The sequence below is a fragment of the Motacilla alba genome, chromosome 3 (genome assembly GCF_015832195.1).
Source record: "Motacilla alba alba isolate MOTALB_02 chromosome 3, Motacilla_alba_V1.0_pri, whole genome shotgun sequence".
Classification (NCBI taxonomy): domain Eukaryota; kingdom Metazoa; phylum Chordata; class Aves; order Passeriformes; family Motacillidae; genus Motacilla; species Motacilla alba.
Genome location: NC_052018.1, coordinates 45,138,834 through 45,159,813, shown reverse-complemented (window position 1 = coordinate 45,159,813; position 20,980 = coordinate 45,138,834). Strand labels below are relative to the sequence as shown.

Here is a 20,980-nt window from a genome sequence, read left to right as displayed (position 1 = left end):
ACTCATTCTCAGCATATGGCTGTTACTATACATTGACTATTTAGAAACACGTATGGGCGTTCTTTCATGCCTTTATAAATAAATGTGAGTGATGCTACTGCTTATAATAATTTACTAAAAATAGTAGCTTCCCATGGAAGATCACAAAAGCCTCTCACTGCTGAATCACCTATTATAAATCTTCATTTTTTGAAATCTTTTGCAGTCATGGGTTGATTTTTTTAACACTTTCTATGAAATGCAACTAAACCAGCAACAACGCCTACCACACAGTGGCAGGGGAAGAATAAAATCTATGTGTGTGGAGACAGCATTCCAGGGTTCTGGAAGCCAAGCTCAAGGCTGCCCTGCATGCAGCTCCACGAAGTGCTAGCTCTGAAATGATAGATTGTTAAACACCCAGCCTGGATTAATTGGAAGTGTTGAGCTGCACACACTAAATTGTGAATCTGGTGACAGTTACAGCAAACATGTGACTGATGAGAGGAATAGATCTGATACACTGTCGCCTGACTGAGTTTGATCAGGCCTCAGCAAGCCCTTCAAAAGCCAGCAAAGGCACCTGAGACCTTCTCTCATGAGAAAGCCCACAAGCAACCTCCAAACCAGCCCCCAGCATTTCTGCTCTGTCAGCTAATCTGAAACAGGACCCCTCTCCTGTGCTATTTTAAGCACATAATTACTTTATTATTGAACCAGAAGATACTATCTGATTTTTTTTAAAAAAACAACAGCATTTTAAAATATGATGTGCTTCAGTTGGCAGCTGAGGTGGCAAAGGGAATGGTCCTGCTCCACAGACCTGAGCTCTGGGGGAAGCTGGGGATGCACCTAAGCATGGCTCTCAGTGGGTCTGACCCACTGACTTTTACAGGCAAAAAACCCTTGGGAGTCTCCCAAAGGGCAGCTGCTGTGGGAACACGCAGTTGCGACTCCAGATATCCACCAAGCTACTGCAGCACTGCTGTGGACAGGGTGTGAATTAGGAGACAAGGGATAAGTGAACAGAACAACTTGAAAAACAGGTATCTCCTTCATGACTCCAGACTGGATAGCTACCAGTAAATACCTGAGCACTCTTCAAAACGTAATGGCAGCTGTAAAATATTAATGCCTTTTGAAAGTAGAAAGTGATCGGCTTTCCTTCTGATGTATTCTGATGTGCATTCTGCTTTTGTCCTGAGAATAACACATGGGTCCTCCCTAGCCTCTTGGTTACATAGATTCCTGCATTTTCCCCCTGCATTGGGGAACATATTTTAAACACTGCACTTAGGAGTATATTTGAAGAATCCTACAGATTTGCTTTCTGTATACATAAACACGGCTCACACTGTGCCAGATGACATGGGTGGACAAAAATATCCATCTCCCCATCATTTTTACAAGAACAGTAGCAAGGTGGGTTTACTCCAGCAGTCTTTCCCCAGCCCATTCTTTGATCTGACTTCCACTGATACATTGCATCAGGGCACTCAGTCCCAAAACCACATCTGCCCAGAAACTCACCACCAAGGCATGTGGCATTAGTTTCCATGCTTCAATGCCCTGGGTGTAATCTCCAAGTTAACAGCACTTGATCCTTTTTTCCCTCCCTATGAAAAAGACTTTTCTGCAGATGTAAAACCTGGGCAGCTCCAGGTCAGACCTGGAGCTAGTGGCACCAGCCTCCCTCAGGAGTCCTGGGGAGAAAGGGGCACCTCCACCAAACAGGCCCACCAGCCTGTCCTCCTGTTCTCGTCTGACCCTCTCTGCTGGTGGGGGTAGATATCATCCTCTGGCAGGCAGGTTTTGGGATGGTGACTCCCAATGCCTCCCAGGGCATGGCAGCTTCAGAGAGTTCCTCGGCAGCCAAACCAAACTCTACATCTCCGCATTCATCCCAACCTCACCTACCCCACTTATGAACTGTTTTAGTCTTCATTGAACCTCACCTCACTCAGATGACTTGCATGTTACTGGTTCTACTGGATTTTTAAAATGTATTTTCTATTTACTGCAGGGGCAAAATATACCCGAGGAGCTGACAAAAGGGAATATGACACCTATTAGAATGCCAATGAATCAGCCCTTTGCTACAGAAAGCAGGACATTCCTGTTTCACATGTAACTGGCAGCAGCACCATCCCAGAAACCTCACAATCCAGGTAAATGCACAAGTATGAAAGCAATCTTTTTTTTTTTAAGCTGTTTACCTAATTTGAGAAAATAAGACCACCATCATAGCTACAATCATAATCCCAAGTGCTGAATGTTGAGCCTAAAGCTAGACTGTGCCAAAATGCTTCAGCACTCGATGCTTTGTTCAAGCCCCACCCCAACACCAAAGCCTGAATAGCAGAATGATGAGTGGAGGAGCCTTTTCACATTCTGGATTTGAACCTGTCCACATGAGTAATCCCTCCTGAGGCCAACACTCGGGCCACAATGGGGTCCTTGTATTGCTCCACACATGCCTTTTTCAGAGGCAGCTGTGGAGCCACAGGACAATGGGTTTTAGGACCTTGACTGTGTCAACAGCAAGAGTCCTCACTAGGTAACATGACAAGAAGTATCTACCCTGTAGGATGCAGTCTGGTTGAGCTCCAAGTGTGGGAAGGACTGCACCAGTAGAAGACACTTGCATCTGAAAGTTTACAGCATCAACAGGCAGACAAAGAAGCACTAAGTCCTCAAAGATTCTACAGAAAATAAAATCAAGACACTTGTTTTGCTTTCATTTGCTAGCACAAACTAGCCTTGTCTTCCCTGCCCTTCAGGACAGGCCTTGAGCCAACTTCACAGACACCATCTTGTACTCTGGAAAATTCAAAGTTTTGACTTGCTGAATCAAAATTATGCATTTTGGGGTTGCAGTAGCTCTGTGGACTCTGCAATGCCCCTACAATTTCTCCAGATATATTCTCTCAGATAACTTTCTGCTTCTTAGAGAAACTAACCCAGATCTCACATGAGTTGGGTGGACACAGGGCACAGCTGGTTTTTCAGGGAAAACTGATGAGTTTTATTAGTGGAACTACACTGCTTGAAGTAAGCTCTTTTTCAACACCTACGTGTCCAAGACACAGGGCAAATTTTAAAGGAGAATGCCAAGAATGATGATGCCTTTGTACATCATCTTTTTCTTATGACACTGTTCACAGCATTCATAGCTCAAGAATGCAAGGCCTCTTAAGTATGCCAGGTATCATTTTCATAAGCAAAGTACACAAGAAACAAGCACCTTCAATTGCAGTTGAATAGATGAGGGCAAAAAGAGCAAGCAATGGCAAATACTTATAGGGATATTTTCCCTCCTTTGGAAAGAGAAAGGACCCCCTACACCAAGAACCCTGAGATGTAAATACATTATGACAGGTCTGCTAATACTTTTGCAATATGAGACAATATGCAAAATATAAAATGGGCTTAACTAGCTTTGTGCTTTTTATTTCCTTCTTCTCTCCCCCCCTGTCATGACTGACATTTAGAGGAGATGGGGTATCTAGAAAAAAAGAAACAAACCAGCCACTTTCTAATTAAGGTTAGAAAAAGGGGAATGAAAAAAATAAAGAGGTGCATTTCCAGAGCTGGTGGAAATTAATTCTGTTTACAAGGATCTGCTCATGTGCCTGTTGCAAAGTGAGATTCTCACCTGCAAAGGCTTTTTTGCATGTCTAAATGCATATGAACTACTTTGTGTGCTTGAACAGGAATGCCCTCAACGTGTAGGGTAGATGTGCACCAGCCTCTGCCAGACTATGCCTTGTTGACAAGGATAAACACAAGGAGACATACAGAAATTTCCAATTTTGTTCACAGGCAAGTTTCAAAGCTTGCAAAAGTTAAAGAAAACCTTCTAGTAGTTTTGTTAAGAGGCTCTTTTTGAGGTGAAAATGCACCATATTAATTATTTTCAGCAGAAATGGGTTTCTGGTGCCATCCAATCATAGCTATGACACCAGCAGCCCTTCCACAGAAGAGTGACAGCTGAGTCACTAATGCTAAAACAGGGATAAGAAAAGAAAAATGAAAAAGAAACTAGGCTACTTCCCCTGAGGAGCTAAATACAGTATTTAATGGCGTATTTTTATAAGGTTAACAAATCAAATGCTTCAGCTGTGAATTGTTGCCATCACCGTAACTACAACAGGATGACCCCAAACACCCTATCTCCCTCTAGTTTTTTTTCCTCCCATGACACATAAATAAGGAGGAAGAGGCTGGGAGCAGCCTGGCCTTTCACCATACTCTGGTCTTTGGGGAGACAGGTTGTGATAGCCACGCAAGGATTCGGCAGGACAAACAGCTATGCTGTCAACACAGGGGGAAGGTGGCAGGAGGGAGCAGCTGGGTACTGGTCTTTTCCTGCACCTGCAGCAGCTGCCATCTTCATCAGCTGCTGCCCCCGTGGCACTCTGCCTGCACGAGCTGGAGCAGGGACTTGGGTTCCTCTTGTTCAACTCACGCTGAAGAGTTGTGTCCCCTCCCCGCCCCACTGCCCTTAAATGAGTGTGTCAAAAGCAATTAAAGTCAGGATGGCAAGAAACCTTAAGGCTCTGTGTACAGCACAGCATCTTTTTACCAACACCACAGAAGTGTTGGGCAGTTTGGACTCCATGTCTCAAGCTGCATTTTAGTGAAGTAGCTAAGAAATATATGCATACTCTAGAAAATATATGTTCTGCAGAAAAGTAAGGACTGAAGCTAATTCCTCACAAAATCAACTGACAAGGCCTTCTGTGCTAGGAGGCCCTATATACAGTCATAAGGTTTTAGAGCACAACAGGATGAAATTTTTGCTTGCTTACCCAAGGTCATGTTTGCCAGCAATAGCCCTGGATCAGGGCTGCACCAGCAGAGCTGCTTTTGCACCTTCAGGCCCCAACAAATGGTTCCCACTGCAAGAGCCAACAACGTAATCACAAATGCAACATGATCACAGGGTGGTTCAGAATGCTGCCTCCTGATCTGAGCGCCAAACACGGGAGTGCACAAGATACTGGCATGCAGGGAACTGGGCCACCTGGGCAGATAATTCCTGGCAAGATCATGTGGTAACCTTCCTTCTTGAGGGCAATGCCCGAGAATGCACATTGGACACTGGTGGCACTGCATTTATATATTCTTTTTAGGGAGGCACTTTCTCTGAGTCCTAGAGTGTAGCCAAACCCAGCCACGCTTGCCAAACACACAAAATTTCTATTTAATTAATCCCATGCATGTCTTCAGCAGACTCCCTGTTGAGCTGGCTTAAAGCACCCCATCCACGCCTTATCACAAACTCTGACCGTGTTTTTATGACTAGTTCAAGCATAATTCGAGCATGATGCCAAATAGCAAATAAGTCGCTGTTCGTGCAGAATGTCTGGCTGACCTCTGCAAGACTCTTCACATGAGAAAAAGTTTGCAGGATTAGGACCAAAGCCTGGAAGCAGGGTCATCTCTTCCCTCTGCCCACACCCCCTCTCCCTTGGCTCCAGTATCCAGTACATGCTGTCCTCTTCATTACTTCAACACAGTCCTTACGGCCTTAGACCTCAATGAAGAAAATGAGCAAGCTCTGTGATTCAGGGTATTTAAAAGTGGAAAAAAAAAGGGCAACTGTTAGGCAGAATCTGCTAGGAGGAGGAGGAGGACTTGGCAGAATGCCAAGAGACAAGAGTCCACAGTCCTCAAATTTCAAAGGTTTTCAGAATAGATGACCTCAAGATTCTTTCACAAGCTAGTCTGAACAAGTCACAGTTTGGTAGTCTGCTGGTTTTTTTTCTCCTCTTCTTTTTTCCACCTGGATAACTTTGGATTTTTTCACTTGGTGAAAGACAAAATAACTTTAATAACTTCAAATAACTTTACTCCCCCGTGGCACTTACATGTCAATTAGCTCTGGATTGCTGCTATATACAGGGACAGTGTACATGCTTGGGAAAGTGTCCCTGGGAATTGTGACACCATAAAACGCCTCGGTGCTTCAACCCTACCCCATCATTCTGGTACACCAGGCAGTGAACACAGAGTGCTTTCTTCTGCCATGCCCCTCTCTGTCCCCCACTCCATCCACGGAATTAGGACATTGCTGGAACTCAGCACAATGCTATTTGCAGCCATGCATGTTTGAAATAAAACATGAAGTCCAGGATTGTACCTCAGGCTGCCTGAGATTCAGCCCCCTTCTGCTGCCCAAAACCACAAAGACAGTATTTGCATGTTTAGATAACAACTATAGCAAAATGAAGACTAAAACTGTAATCCCTTTTAAATGCAGACAGGGCAGGGAGCGACTGCCAAGACGCACTAACCAGATGGAGCCTTATGAACATTTGACTTGTTTTACTCCCAGGTTTCCCCCCTGAGTCCCAGATGCATGGAAGTCATGTGGGGACACAGTTGGGCTTGTTATCAAAGAACTCCTGGACCCCCATGAGTCAAATGACAATCAGCTCTGCTCTTCTGGTGAGGTATTTTTAACTTCAGGAAGTACCCAAAGAAAAGCTGGGGGATTAGTCCCATGAGCCAAGTTTTCAGGGAAGCCACTGAGAAAAAGAAGAAAAATGTCTGAGAAATGTCATGGTGTCACGCCATTGTCCTGTCAGATGGATTTTTGGACATTGCCACACATGCTGCAGCAAGGCTCCACCCCACAGCCCAAGCACTGCAATACAGGCACCTAACGGGTTAAATCACATCACTCCTCTAGATTTGCAGTGGTTGATAGAAATGGTCTTCTTCAGGAACAGGAAAAATCCCAAGCATCCTACAGGACATGATCCACGCTTCTCCATGACTATCCCAACACATAAGGGTAAAATGAAAAGCCTGAACAGACGTCAGCAGCTCCCAGAGGCCTGACAAGCACTGGAAAGGAGAGCTTTCCAGCACCAAGAAAAGGCTGGGAGTATCACCTTCCCCTGGGTACATAGCAACAGTTGCTAGTTTTGGCAGGCAGCAAGATGCAGTGCAAGACGTGAGGGTGACATCATTTGATTATCACCTCGCTTCCCTCAGATTCAATTGGATTCCAATAAGAAATTATTTTTAGAATCACTACAGACAAAAGCCTTGAAAACTAATTTATTACAGATTTGGGTAGAGGAGGCTGGGGACTATATTAATAGCAGACAAAGCCTTAAAAAGGCCCAAGTATTTTGGAACCCAAAACCACAGCAGGAATATCATGCACATATTAACAGCAAAGGTAATTAACCTTCTAAAAAACACACTTGAAGATGGGGTGGATTCTCCATTGCCTTGAGCTTTTGCATTTAAGGCTGGATGTTCTTCCAAAAAGTGGGATGAAGCTGAAACTGAATTTGGGATTTGTTGCTGAAAGATCTGATGGGAGCTCTGATACTTTTACTCATAAGTCCTGCTCTTAAAAAAACCTAGAAGCCTGCTTGTTGCCTGTGCTTGGGAAGTTAAGTCCTAGTTTGCTGATATAGGCATTTGCAGTTTCAAAGAAAGTTAAGAATTACTAGAAGATATAATGACATATGAAGTTAACTCTCCAGAGAAAGCAGTACAGGAAAAAAATAATAAAAGCTCTCCAAAATATTAAGCCCGAGGTTCATTGCTTTTGCCCTGGACACAAGAAATGAATAACATCATTTCTTGTTACTCCATGACACTGAGAGCTTGGAAGTAATTGATCTTGCCTCCAATTTCAAGTTAGCCAAAGTGCTTGTTTAGGAGAAGAGGCTCACATGACAGGCTGGAGCTTCTGAAGGAGACCTTTCCCTGAAGTGGTAGCAGCTCTCTGGAAATAAATAACTACAGGGATTCCCAGGCAGTTGTGGAATTGTCAGCAGCAGTCCACTGCTTTGTGGTGCACAGCACTTCTTCTTTATGTTTATGCAACTACAGGTATTAGTATTTACAGCAAGCAGCTTCATTTTACATCCCTTACTTTGAATATTTGATAACCTATACGAATTTTAATGGACTGTAGTACTGTCTTCTGTTTTTTAGCTTGTCATTTAGCATGCTTGTACAGTGACAGACTAACAACTACTGAGTGATGTGAGGAACCACGCAATATGCCACAACAACTTGTTTTGTAAAATAACAGGGCAGAGCTTTCTCTACTTTTATGGCAAGGACACAGTCTCTCCTCTGCCCCAAACGACAGTGAGAAAAAGTCTTTTGAACAAGAAGGAAGGAAAACTAAAAAGCAGAACAGAAGCGAAACTGCACTGTCAGGTTTTCACTCTGTTAGAGCCCTTGCAATCAAACCTAGGAAGGCTACCCAGTGAAGGGCCCTGGGCTATCACATCATCCCCACCACAAAACTTCTGACTGACGTAAGCAATTGACTTGCCTGCTAATTTGATTTCTACAACTCACTGCATCAGGACGTGACTGATAAGAGCCGACTAGGAATTCCCACAGACAGGGACTTTGCAGAGCCTTGCACACCGTGCAGTGCGGCCAACTCCACCCATTTCTTTCTGCACATGCCACTGTCGCCCACAAATCTGAGGCAGACACACACGACTCTATCAGCAGGACCATATGTGTCTGCAGAGATAGCAAAAGCCAGAGACTGCCATAATTTAGCCAAATAAACAACTTCACATACAAGAAATGACATGTGGCAGAGGAGATCCAGGAAAGGACACGGTTTAAGCCTCCTAAATTCAGTGGCTTTTTGCTTCAAGTAAGAGAGCAGAGGCATCCCAACAGCCACAGATTTCTCTGCAATACCGATTTCTATTAGGGAGAAGTCAAGAAGGACAAACCATACCCAAAGCAGAGAATACAGACTTCTTCAAAACTGATGCATTTAAAATGGGGATTTTTTGTGTGTATGAAAGGCCTTGGATAAATATTTGGGTAAGAATGGGGAAATGGATAGGAAAATCCGACCAGGAGTAACAGGAGTAATGTGGAAATATTTGGTGGGGTAAAGTGGGCAATAAATTATGAACCATCTGGCCCACAGAGATTTATGAGACTGGCTGCCAGCGAGGCCAAGCAACTCCTTTTTCTGGAGTGTGAGAGGAGAGGAAGCACAAGGGCAAAAACTGAGACTCTTGTCCACTGGAAAAGTAGATTTTTAAAAACCCTCAGAGAAGGCAGGAGCAACTACAAAGTGGACTGCAAAAGCTCAGGCCTCCTGGAGCTACATGCCTTAAACTGAAGGCTGTGCAGGTACCTGTTGCCATAACTGCCTCAAACAAAAGATGCAGCACTGCTGCTGGAGGGTTGGGAGGTGCCTGACCTTATCTGCCCAAGTCTCATTGCACCCTCCTTCTCAAGGGCCTGCAAGGATTTACTGCTTCCTCTGGGGTATGCAGGGGTCATAGAATCACAGAATCCTTAAGGCTAAAAAGACCTAAGATCAAGTCCAACCACTAACCTAAACCCAGCATGTTAATCTCTAAACCATGCCCCTAAGTGCCACATCCACACATTTTTAAAATGCTTCCAGGGGTGGTGATTCTACCACTTTCCTGGGCAGCCTGATCAAGCCTTCAGTGAACAAAAAAAGTCAGTGTACAACAGAGCATCAAGCTGCAACAGACACGCTCCCCAGTGTGGCTGCATCCTTTCTCCCTTGTGCAAAAGTGCCCACTGAGGCTCTGTGACCTCAGCTCTGAGGAGTGGCACTCAGAGACCTCGAGTCCTGTTGGCTGCTGATGACAGTGACCCCATGAAACAGCTTTCTCAAATCAAGATATGATTTACTAGTAACAGAAGGTAGGTAGCATAATGCTTTGTAAAATGAACTCAGAAGAGGGTATTTGTGTCTCCTGGCTTGGTCCCATGCCAATACATGTTCCAGGAGCTGCTGAGAAGCTGAGATTCCTGCAAACTTACAGGCAAGGTGTCTGATCCCAGTGAGTGGCTCTCAAACAATTGCCTACTTTCTGCCTGAAGAGTTTTTTTTAACTCTTGGCAGTTCCTTTGATCTGTTCCTCCTTAACACTGGCATAAAAACCTGAAGCTGAGGAGGTAGCATCTTCCCAGTTAATAGCTTTGGCATTGTATCTTAATCCTTCCTGAGGCACCTTCCCAAAGTTATTTTACCAGCAGCTGCTGTCTTGCCTGCCTGGTTGTTCCTAAAACTACTTTGAGACCAAACCAACAAACCAACACACATCCCTGAAGCAGCCATCCCAGTACTGGGGCATAATACACCCTCTCCATCCCCAGCTGGACATGCATGTCGTGCTGGGGATAGAGGGCAAGGAAGGGACAAGCCCCTTTAGGCATCCTGACACTCGAGGCTTCTTTCAGAGGCCCCAAGATCAGAACTGCCCTGCTGCTACTGTGAGGCACAGAGACATCTGAAGCTGGACCATAGTGATTTTCTCCTCTTCCCTCTTCCTGAAGATATTTTTAATTTGAGTTTCTCCCTTTTCATTGCTGGAATTACAAGGTCTGTGCAAGCTGTTCTCAACATTGCATACCCAGAGAAATACACCAAATAATAATAATATCATATGAAAAAGCAGAAATTTATTTCAAGACTATGGTGTTTCCACTAAGGTGACTGAAGGCAAACACTTATGCTCCAAATGGCGGGGAAGGCAGGCAGGCAGAAAGGTATGGGAAAAGGAATTAGTAATAGAAACAACATGCTAATTCATCTCTACCAATAAAAAGGTGCTACAGACTTTCTTCTTGCCCTTCTCAAATAAATTACTTGTAACAAACAATAAAGGTTTATCTAACAATAAAACAGACAAAGCACTTAATATCTGTAATTTCAGCCTCAGAGAATAAACTACTTAATCCTTCATTTTTTAAATTTCTTTTTCTTCTAAAAAAGATCACTAGCTCCTCACTCTGGTGCTTCCACAACAATTTAGCAGGCATCAAATGATGAGATAAGAAACTGATAAATATCAGTCCAAAGGAGAAATCTGTCTACCCTGACTCAGAGGAAACCTTCCTATACAGCTCCGTCTTGAGAAAAGCTGGCATAAATAAATACAGGGCTTTCCTACCTTCCTCATTTAGGGAAAAAACCACCATCACCACCATGTGATACAGCCTCAAGACCACAGCTTTCTAGAAAGAAAGGTCAAGTGAAAACGTTCTTCCTAAAGGGCTTTCCTGACTGCAGAAACAGGATCCCACCAAGCAATGAGCAGCAAGACAAGCGCCTTAAATCACACATCACAGGTGCTTCTCCATCATCCATGATGCCAGCATGGACAGCAAAGGAGTCGGGAGGTGGGGAGGAAATACAGGGATGCTGTCACAGTTTTTACATTGACCATATTTTACCTGACAGGTCCTGGAAAAGACAAGACCACCTGGCCACCAACAACAGCCAGGCCTTGGACCAGGCCAACAGAAGCCCTCTATCTCCTTTCCACTCTTTCCACTGAGGCGGAGGCATGACCAGGTAGAAGAGAAGGGAGGAAGCAGTGATCAACTGGAAAACTACCATGAACAAAAACCCAAGCACTACCACAAAAACATGAAAACCCAAAGGGAAAAAAAAAAAAACAAACTAAGAAAATACTGCAATAGGTTACCTTTATGTGAATGACTCTTCACGCTCGCCTAGACTGAGTCACTCTGGGAACTGCCTCGCGGTCCATCTGGCTGCCAACTCCTGGCTAAACTTGAACATCCTGTGACTGAAATGAATGCATCAAAGGCTAAGGCACCGCAAGGTAACAAGGTTTTCTTTGTCCAGCACTTCCAGATGCACCAGCATTCCCCTTCTGCTAACTCTCACATATCCTCTGGGTCTATGTTTGGTATATTTCTAACTTTCAGCAGCTGTAAAGAAAGGGTAGACTTGAACTTTGCCTCACACCCTAATTTCATGGGTGAAATCCTCAATCCATCTCTGGCCATGTATCAGTGACAGTGTAGTTCTGGATGTAAAACTGTTTACAATTTTTCATTGCTCTGGACATAAAATTTTGCTACCACCTAGGTAAACAACTTTTAAATACTGGGGGATGCAGTTGCTGCAGATGAATGTAGGCATAGAAACCACTCTGACACGATCACACAGAAAGTGAGACTGCACTGCTGGATACTGCATTTCCACAGTCTTTCAACCCACTTACAGTTGTAGTGGAAGGGGGAAGGAAAAAAATATATAAAAAAAGTATTCCTTACATTCCCAGCTTTCCTCCCCAAATCAGGAACACACTCCTATCTCTTAGGTGGCAATATAAACTTAAATAATCTTTCCTACCCTCACCAAAACTATTTTTAAACCAGTAGTCAGGTACAAAACAAATGTCCCAGCTAATGCAATGTGTATTACTCAGTGATGATAAACACTATACACCCACCTAGACTTTTCACTTGATGTGGTTGGAAACTGCTATGTAAAGTGGAAAAAGTAAGGCAGGCTGCTTTATTTTTGGCATTTACTTTAGAGTTTAGGCTTACTGCAGGAGTACATTTACTCTGGCTCCGTGTACTGCTACCAGCAAACAGTGTAAAGATATTTAGTGGCTATTTTTTTGTCAGGAAGAAAGACACCCCCCACCTCCCTTGTGTCTCCTACTCCACCACACTGCCAGGCTGCAAGAAGGGAGCGCGCTGGTAGGGGACCTTCTCCTTCTCGTCTGACAGAGCAGAGCTCAGCAAGGTAAAGCTCTGTCTAGCCAACAAAGCTCTTTACCACGAATATCCTTATTAAACACAGCCTTATCAGAGACCAGTTTCTGCAGTCTGAAGCAGTCAGGAATTAACTCTGTCAATATAAAATTTCAAGCCAGGATTAGAGCCCAGACCCAAGGGGATGTGAGCAAGCGTTCAAGCCACAACAGAGTCACCTGACCATGCGCACGCCATGTCAGGGGGCTGCCCAAGGGGCCAGGGCTCAGACTGTGCACCCACCACCCTGGTGCTACCCCAGCCCCCCGAAGGGCTCACTCCCCAGGCTGCTGCAGCAGGGGAAGGGGGATGCTGAAACTTGTCTGTCTAGCAGGATGGAAGGGAAAAGCTCTGCCAGTACTTCCAAAAGAGGATAGGCTGAGGGAAGACCCTGGTACAACAGCATCACCTGTGTGCAGATGGCATGAAAAGCCAGCCTGGAAGGGGCAGACAGCACTCCACTCCACAAGTGTAGCCCAGGACTGTCGGCATGGGAGCTTCACCAGCACCTCCCAAAAGGGTGCCACCACCCAGCAAGGTGCACGGCCAAGATACAAACTCATTCAGTATGCTCCTTTGTCAGCCTCTGGCAGTAATCCCCACCCACAGGAGCAGGCTGTGTCTCCTGCCTTATCCACAAGACAAAGCTGTCTATCCCCGACACAGCCCTCAGGGCTGCGGCACCAGTGCTGCCTTTGCTCCAGGGCCAGCCTCCTCCGCTGGCATGGCATGGCACGGCACGGCACGGCCGCCTGCCCGGCCTGCAGAAGGTGTGAGCTTTACCCCACAGCTCCATGAGTCAAGGCCTTAATGGTGACCTTGCTTCTCCTGCTACACATTGAGAGCTCCCAATGCTATTGATGGGGACTCCATGAAACATGTTTGTAATACCGAGCTAATAAGGCAGCAGCGAGGCTACTGTGCCCTGTCATTAGCAATCCCACTGAAAGAGCCTTCATGCTGCCCTTCCCTACAAAATACCTGTCCGCCTCCCAGTAAGGCAGAAGTACATTTCAGTGCATGAACTACAGCAATTTTTAAACTCTTTCCCTGAGCTTATTTTACAGCAGCTACTAAACAGTTAAGCTCATTACTGAGTCCAAATACGAACACGGGGAAAATACTTCCATTGCTTTTGGCACAGAGTAAGTGCAAAAGTTGTCTTTCTGCTTGACTAAAAGCCTGAAAAGCAAACAATGCACACAGCATACATTGTTCAAGAAGGGAGTGCAAACAAGCCTAAAAGCAGATTAACTTTGAAGGTGTTGTGCGGGAGCAAAGCAGGCAGCATCTACTGTTCCAAGCCCAGCACCCCAGGCAGCGGGTGCAGAACACAGCACCAGCTGGGATCCTGACCATTAATCTCCTCGTCAACACTGGGAAAGCCAAAGTGGCACTTCTGAAAACAAGCAGCTATTAAAATAAATTAAATTTTTTTTAAAAAAATCAAAAAAAGAAAGAGGTACAGTCCTAAGAGCTTTAACAAGACAAGGCCTTCACCCCCAAAGAGCAAAACAGCACACACTCCTTATTTTAAGACTTATTAATCCTTTTCTAAACAAAATGAAGAAGCTTGCAGTGAGCCAAAACCTTTGGGGAAATTTTTAGTCACCAGAGGCAGTAGCACATGCCTTGATTCCTACTCAAGTCTGCAGAAATCAGGTGCCTAACCCATCCGCGCCTCTGAAATCCCCTCAGTAACAGCTTAATGCCACAAAAGGGAGAAACAAACGAGTTTTGTCTATAGGCTGCTTCTCAAACAAAGAATACAAATTGCATGTGACATGCTGCTGCACAAGTTTGACTGTATGTGTCTACGTGCAAGTGGAAGGGCTAATGGAGAAGTATGCCAGCTTCAGAAGGGCATATTGCTGCCAGTAATTTTTAATAAAAAAATAAAAATGAAATAAAATAAATAACAATTAAAATAATACAAAATAAAATAAAATAAAATGAAATAATACAAAATAAAATAAGATGAAATAATACAAAATAATATAAAATACAAAACAAAATACTATAAAATAATACAAAATAAAATAATACAAAATAAAATAATACAAAATAAAATAAAATAATACAAAATAAAATAAAATAAAATAAAATAAAATAAAATAAAATAAAATAAAATAAAATAAAATAAAATAAAATCCCAGAGATTCTGTATGCCCCATTATGCAAGACCACTGATTTGAGCAACCTGAAGTTTGGAAGTAGCAGGCACCACTGCCTGCCCATGGCCATGGACCCCATAGGCCACACAGCTCAACCACCAGAACTGGACTTGCCAGGCACAGGGCACCAACAAGTCTTCAACCTACTGTCCTACAGTCAACCCCAAATCTTCCTCCTTTTCTTTGAAGGCATTTACCTCCATGTCCCAATGCATCTGTTTAGAGCAGCATGGCAACTCCATGGCTACAGCTGTGAAACAGACCTGCCCCTGCACTGTCCCCCTGGATTTTCTGGACATGATTAAGTGGTTGCATTAGTGTATAGTTTTCGACCCTGAGCAGCTCCTTTGTGTAGGGAGTTGCCTGCCTGCACACAGCTTCACCACCAAGCTGTGAGTGCAGGCTCATGTTGGGTGGCACTGCTCCAAACAGAGTTCCCAGAGTCCACTTGTCTCTTTTTTATTCTTCTTCACTCCTCTCTGTGTTCTGCATCGTGCCTCAGTGAGCATAAGACCACCTTGAGAATTCACAGCCATCGCTTCAGCTGAAATAAACCAAGCACTGCAAATTCAAGTATTTTTTTTTAAAAAGTTTTGGTTCATCTTTCAAAAGCAGAGAAAGAGCATAATTCAAAATGTAGATCTAATCTTCCTATGTAGGATGCCTGGACTCATAGGAGCCAAGTCAGGCACCTATGAATTCAAATTTTCACCTGGACCTGCTAGCTTCCAAAAGGTTCTTCTGCTCATCACTTCACAGCACAGCAACTGAACCATCATCCCCCTCCACCCCACCCTTTATCTTCTGCAAATCTCCCTGGGTGATAAACAGTGAAGTTTGTAAACACAATGGCATTTTGATGTGGATTTTTAGTTCAAAAATATTCAAAGTGACATGCATTTGGCAGTACTGGAGAAATCATATGCAGAAGGTTCCATCCTCACACTGAGCATCTGGGGAGAAACATCCAGCAAGGTGTTGGGTGTGCTAATGTGAAATCAGTTTGTAAGGGCCAGCACCTCCCTCAGTTGTTAGCATTTAAAAGAGGCCACAGCTTTCAGAGGGACCCAAGACAGACTCATAGAATTTCAATTAGTTCTTCTAAGTCAAGGCTCTTCTAAAATCAAACCCAGTGCTTACACCTATAATCATACCCAGGTTTTGAAACACCTTTCTCCTTTTGTATGTGTGCAAGTCTTTATTGGAGAAAATCTTTTATGTGGATGGTTAACTACAATACTTAAGTATTTCTTGAAGTAAACACAGCTTAAGCTCATTTAGATTTAAGGAGGTGCTTGCCTGCTTGCTCTTCTGAAGGCAGATGAGCTTAATTACATGTGCACCTATTCTTCCAAACAAGGGCCCTTCGGACATCTAGCATTACTTTTTGCAGTTTTGCTTTTTTTAAATCAAAATGTTCACACCACACTACAAAGTTAATAAACTCAGTTATATTTATATCCTTGTAATATTCTCAGACGGGGATATGTGAGCACAGAATATACTCACTCACATGGAATACATTAATTTTCATCTGAAGAAAACCATTTACACATACCCAGTCTCACTAGAAATTTAGGCAGCATACGATTAGCACTAGTTGTTGGATATGCTGTTTAACTGTGTAATACACTGATCTTCTAAAACCTTGCATAGTAATGTTTAATAATCTGTTTCTGAACAGGGGTCTAAACTTGGCTTCTCCGCATGTTTTGCCTTACTGTATTTGACTTGTTAATTATCTGCCCAAAAGCAGCACTCAAAGGAAAGTAAAATGTAAAGATCCATGTTAAGATAGGCATATTTGGATTCATCTCATTGGAAATCAGTAATACTAACTTTCACATTCTAAGTAATGCTTAGATGAAAGACAGGCACTAAGTATTTTCCATTGACATGTGTAGAAGTCCTTGACAGTACCTTGTATAAGATTTAAAATTAAAAAAAGGCACAAGAACAGTAGACACTGAATGACCACTCTCATACACATCTGTGTCTAACTTCTCAGGAACTCATACCTTGAACTCGTACAAGCACGCCACTTGTCCAGAGGACTGTTGGGAGAGGACAGGACAGGTCAAGGCAGGGACAGTGACTAAGGTCAGCTCACTGACTGTAACACACTCCATTAAAATTGCAGCTGCACCAGAGTGGAGGTTTTATGCAGAAAAGGAAGCGGCTCTGCCCTTTTGCACATCTGCGATGCAATGCACTATTAAGCAAAATTAACTGATTATGTAGCAAACATGGCAAAATGAAGCCCTGACTCCTCTGACAGCGCTATCTCCTTTTTAATGAGGCACAGAACAATCTGTTACCAGGGTTAGTGCTGCAGACAGTGTTTATGGTAATGGGTCCCAGCTCATCTATTTTTTTTATAGTTCAGTAGGTACTGCAGATGCCAGAGGTACCATACATTAACTGCTGAGCCTACAGGGGCACAATGTTTGGCCATGTCACTGGATATTAACAAACTTGTACAAAGGGCTTCCAACAGTTTAATATGTTCAATGACATCTATTCTACTCATCCAATCTGTTCCTCCAGCTTGCCTCACTAACACTCGGCCCAGTATGTTCACACCTGTATGGCTCATCCTCCTCCATTACCCGGAACTTTCCTTCCCTCAAGTATGTTGTGCTGGCCATGCCTAACTTACCTTGGCTTTTGTAAGCCAAGGAGCAGCTGAAGAACATTGCTAGGAAACCCTACAGGCAGCTGCAGAATCAGCTGAACTGTGCACAAAATAGGTCACTTCTGCATTATCAAATGCATTTAGTGCAATTACAATGATCAGAGAAATGAAAAAAATACAGTAAAGAACAGAGAAGGAGGGCAGGCCATCAACAGCAAGTGTGAAGTCCTGTTTCTTCACAAGAGAATGCAATCATCAGGTCACCCTCTCTGGTAAAAGAACAGACTTTAAATTGGACACTGTTTTTATCACATAATTAAAGGCTGCAAGGGGGCATATTTAGGTTTTTCAGTACTATGATAAACATCAGAAGCAAGAGCATGGAGTAAAGCATTAAAAATCTGTAACAGCAGTCTCCGGAAAGGAACCAGATAGGAGCTGCCACCTGTGAAAGAAACCCACTGCCTTTCCACAAAGCCTCCTCATCACTTGCAACTTCTCAGAGGAGCATGTTGCAAAGGGGAAGAATGCACTTTGCAGGGCTTTTAGCCCATGAGATAAAGTAAAAAAGTAGTTTTCAATTCCCAGTTCTTGAGAGGCCATGCATCTCTGAAAGATTGTATCCAGAATTTTCTCCCCAGTGACCATCAACACCAGCTCTTCTGCCTGGATATACTGCTTAAAATTCACATCCTGCTTAAAATTTGCACCCAACTAACTCTAATGAACAGCTCTCACTAAAGTGAGGCAGTTCCCCTAAGGAGTCAGGAAGTCTTGTATTTAACATACCCTGACATGTGAATGTCCTGCATTAACAGAGCAGGTTGACACAGGACACAAAGATGGTAAGTGCTTTAGTGAGGATCCCTTCCTGCACAAAGCAGTCCACAGGCTGCATTTCTTCCCCTTGCAGACAGAATCACCTGCAATCCATTACAGACTTGAGCACTTTCATTATTTGAAATCACAAATGTAATTTAACACCTTTAAAAGTAGTAAGGGCTCATCTTGGAAGTTGGGATTCAAACCATTCTGAGTGTCACATTCTGAGTGTGCCCTGATGAGTACAACTTTTGCTGCGTACTATGCAGACTGACAGGAAAGCATCACAAGATAGGGGGTATTCCATAACACCCAAATTTTTTCATGTCAATTATCAAATAATTTCATGGCAGTCAAAATCACTCTCCTCTCTGTTCTCAGGACACACTCCAGACAGGCCATAAGCACCGTATTTGTCAAGTGAAGAACTGAAAACAAGACACCCATTTTGTTTGCTGCATGGTTTCTTGTGCAAGGTGAATGCTTTCATCACCTAAGCATGTGTGTTTCATAGATGAAAAAAAAAACCTAAAGTGAAAATAAAACTATCCTGATTGTTTGGTTGTTCTCCGTACTTCAGTTGAGAAATACAGATTGAAAGATCACATACAAGACAGCACTGATGCAGAGGGATTGTGACACCACACCAAACCATAACGAGACTAAATCCTCCATCTCCTCCTAATCCCTCTGAGAATGCAGGATATTTACTTCTATTATCACCATGCTCCAATTCCCAGCCTGACTGCTGGTTACTGTAGTACAGTATGTACTCTTCAGAGTTGCTGAGTCAAAGAAAAAACAGCCCAAGTAATTAGAAAACAAACAAACAAAAATAGATTTCTCCTTCTGTCCCTCCCTTCCTCCTTAAATAAAGCGACATCACAGAGTGTGAATCACATTGTGGCCATCATATGACCATATCAAAAGTCTTGTATTTGTTATTTATTTTGCTGTGCACGCAGACTAGATAAAAATGTTGTACTGAGAGCTAGTCATCATAAAGTACCCACTGAGGCAATCATTTATCTTTGCATGCAAGGGATCTCTAGATGTAGATTGCTGTTTACAGACTACAGATTTTTTGGAGGAGGGAATATTAACTAGGGAGAAGTCATGTCATATGTTTGATCCTAATATTTGTTGGCTTTGGAGCAGCATGGCTGTGTGGGACTTGTTCAATTTTAAAACAGACCTGCTGATACTGAAAATAAATGTCTTTTCACAAGAAAATCAACAAATACAATATATTATGTAATATACTCTCTCTCTTTGTGCCTCAGTTTGGACCTAACACATAAACCGGATCCCTTAAAGCTTCACTTGCACTGAAACTTAAAATTAACAATGTGTAAGCATGCCAAGCAGTACATGAACAACAGTCATCATTTAAATAACACCAGAAAAACTGGAATCAATTTACAGTAAGTTTTCAAAACCAGCATTTAATGCAGCCCTGAAGTCTCTAAGTGACACAAGAAGGCCTACTTCCAGGTAGAGCTACGCTGTGGCTGTGTTGAAAGGCACGGGCAGAACGGAAAATGTACTCACTTCAGCCAACCGCTGCCAGAGTATTTCTCTCTAAAGAAAGCAAATGACTGAATTATCAACTGTAAATGACTTCTGGGTCACAGAAGGAGGTGGAAGGGTTCAAACCTTGAACTACAGCTGCTGATGCCTAGTGTCTTTATCTCCCTGCTCCCCATAGCGTGTAGTTGCTGCTGGTTATCTCCAAGGATGAACGACCTGCCTGCAATGAATTATGCCTGCTTATCTTCCAGACAGGCTATACACCAAGTCATTAAGTCATCTAAGAGTATAACCCCAAGGGAATTACCAAATGAATGTGAAATCCTGTTCTGCTCTTAGCCCTTGTGACAGACTTCTCCCTGCCTCTGGTGCAGGCGCCACAGGGAGCAAGAACAGGACTCGAACATCTCTCACCTGTTGGTGTGGCTACTTGTTTTGTGATATTAAGGTTTTCTGCTTCAAAGGCTGCAAAGTTAGGTGATATCAGAATAGTAACAACAGTAATTTCCTTCAGAGGAAGGGACAACACAGCCCCTCTCTGACCACCAATATTTCCAAATCTCCAACGTACCAGCTGAGACAAGCAGCCAGCATGAGACTAGCAGAGAGCTTACGGCTATCATATATGTGTTGGGATATAATGGATTTTGTCCAGATGAAAGAGTGCATTTCTCCTGAAGAGCAGCACATCTTTTTAATTAAAAGAAATTGATTTAGTGACAGGATTTACAATTGGTTATCTGACAAGCCCACTGACCTTCACACACATATACAAACAACTGATGCTGAATGCTTGATGCATTCAGAGAAACGAATTCTTGCTTGAAACCACAAAACATTGAAATCACTGATTCCTACAGAACCCAAGGAACCCCCTCTAAAGCAGAGTGTATCAAAGGATACTTAGGATAAAGAGTGATCTGCACAGCGAACCTTTCCAGATAACACTTCAAGAAGTCAGGGGGATAAATAAGATCTTTAAATAGAGAGAGAAAAGCATGTCTGACAAAGGCTCACCCATGCTTTATTACAGCCTGGCAAAGCTTTAGCTTACCATTTGCCTGAGATGCTGTATTTACTGCCCCTACTCCCATTGCTCCTTGTACTGAGTAAGTTGTGCAGTAGTTAAATATCTCCTTTCAAGTATCCTCAGTGCCCACACAAAAGAAAGAGGCTCAGCAGCACCCTTAATGAGAAGAGACACACTAGCACCTCCAGACAGCGCTAAACAGTTTGGCACCCAGCCTCTAAAGCTGTTTCCAAGGGG

At 43.4% G+C, this 20,980-nt stretch overlaps 1 protein-coding gene and 1 long non-coding RNA gene across 2 annotated transcripts in view; one reads left to right on the top strand and one right to left on the bottom strand.

Moving 5' to 3' along the window:
• The window catches only part of FOXO3 (forkhead box O3), an 88,798-nt gene that overhangs the window by 25,233 nt on the left and 42,585 nt on the right, over positions 1 to 20,980 (bottom strand). The window lies entirely within an intron of this gene.
• Positions 4,791 to 11,436, top strand: LOC119699180. The gene is made up of 2 exons (XR_005256361.1): positions 4,791 to 9,675; positions 11,219 to 11,436. It is a non-coding gene; the product is annotated as an uncharacterized LOC119699180 (long non-coding RNA).